Genomic DNA, 2090 nt, shown 5'->3' on the forward strand with positions numbered 1-2090 from the left:
TTCTATTTGTACCAAAGGACTCAGAATTTGGAGCAAACTGTAGAAATTTATTTTATAGCTTTTTGTCCTTTAGAACACTTTTCTAAAGAAATCACTTTTTTTTTTCCCCCAGAAATATGAAATAATGGTTTTATTGCTGGTTGCTGTCTGCACTAGTAATAGATATAATTGTGAATTAGGGATAAAAATGGAGAAATAACAGTAGAAAGAGAATATTGGAAGAAAAAAAACAAGCTGTTCCTATACTATGTCTACTTCATATCGATAGAATTCGAACAATCATCTCTGGCATAGAAATTCAATATTAATTGTTCAGATAATTAACTTCTGAAATTATATGTCACGTACTGGACTAAGCTATCTGGTAAAATAACTCCCCTTATGTTCCTTTCATTTATTGGGCTGAGAAACGGTGAAAATGACTTCAAGAACTAAAACTTTCGACTCCAATAAAAATTGTCAGAGCTTCAACATTCAAATGTTTAATTAAAAATGTCTCTTATAAATAATTTCACATTTCCTATAGGTTAGATATCAGAAATGGCACATACATCATTCACCATTGAACTGAACAAGTCACTAGGGATATTTATTCCAAAGTGCTAGGTCTGCACTGCACATTAAAGCAAATTCATTAAGAAATCACTTTTAGCAATAAAAAAATATAAATAAATAGCAGTAGTTGTTTTCTAATGCCAGGCATTTGACAATGGTCATTTGACCTCTTGCACTCAAATATTTTTCAGAGATATTGTCATGGTCAGCCACTGAAGCACAGATTTTGAGGTGTTCTGAATATAAATAAATAGTAATGACATGGATAAATATATATTAGGATGCGAAACTGCAGTCAGCACCATCTAGCGGCGTGGGGCTGAAATAAGATGATCAGCACCCAACGTCGTAGGTGTGTTGGGTACATTACCCAGAGTTCTCTATTTATGCGTTCGAGATATATATTGCTCGAAGAGACAAGATGGCAGACAGAAACTTGCTAATAAGTGAACATAAAGTGAAATTACGTGTATATAAGCAGTGTATGTTAAACAGTGATGTTTATGGACGTTGTAAAAATAGTGTTGTTGAATGTATTGTAAAGTAATAGTAATATAATAAATTGAACTATCTAAGTAGTTCTTGCAGACTTTTCCATTGCGCTGTACAATAAATACCCAAAGAATACAATCCCAATTATCTAACTTTTTGCTTTATTTTTTATCTGTCTCTAGTTATATTTTAATTGGATAGTGTAAAATAGATCGTCTCTTTTTATCTTCCTGTTGGCTCCGGTAAGAATTTTCAGTAGAAGATGCTGTGAGGAATCAAAATGTAAATGTTTTATTTTAAATTGGGTTCGTTTTGAATATCGATGAGGGTGAGAGGGAATACTATCTGCACAGTTTAACAATTTCATCACCAGGTGCGCTGCTAAATGCATGGAGTAATTAGTTACTCTTTTCGCTACTTGGTGCGCTGCTAGATGTAATAACGCCCCTCCTCCCAACAGGCGGCAGCAAGATCAATTTCTACAACAGCGCCTGTAGTATGTGTTACGGGAAACTCAGTAAGTTTCGCATCCTATTATATATTCATCCATGGTAATGAGCTGTTTAAATACATCCACAGAGTGAAATAAATCAGGTTAAGATGAGCCGAGCTTTGCCTTGCCACTACACAAAACAGAAATGCAATCACTGTGTAGAGATTGTAACAAGTGACTGTAGTACATTTTTAACCAGTGAAGGCAAAGCTTAGAGGAAGCAGTGCACCATAACTCTGTGAAACGCAAATGTGATGTTGGAGTGCATTTTTGCCCTTACATTATCGTATCAATTATTTGTTAATTACACCAAAAACTTAAATAAATTTTACATGTAACTACAGAAATTTGAGTGGAATTAAACAACAATACAATATTACTGTAGAAGTTGCAAGACAACAAGACCATCACATGCCCACTGCTGCAGTAAAAGAAGACTGTTCTAGTTTTTAATAGACTATCAGCAGTGGAGAATAAAAATACCAGCAATATAAATAAATATCATATAAATCAGTTTTTATTTTCAGTCAATCACTTATCATGTTAAGAT

The sequence above is a fragment of the Periplaneta americana genome, chromosome 8, assembly GCF_040183065.1.
Source record: "Periplaneta americana isolate PAMFEO1 chromosome 8, P.americana_PAMFEO1_priV1, whole genome shotgun sequence".
Classification (NCBI taxonomy): domain Eukaryota; kingdom Metazoa; phylum Arthropoda; class Insecta; order Blattodea; family Blattidae; genus Periplaneta; species Periplaneta americana.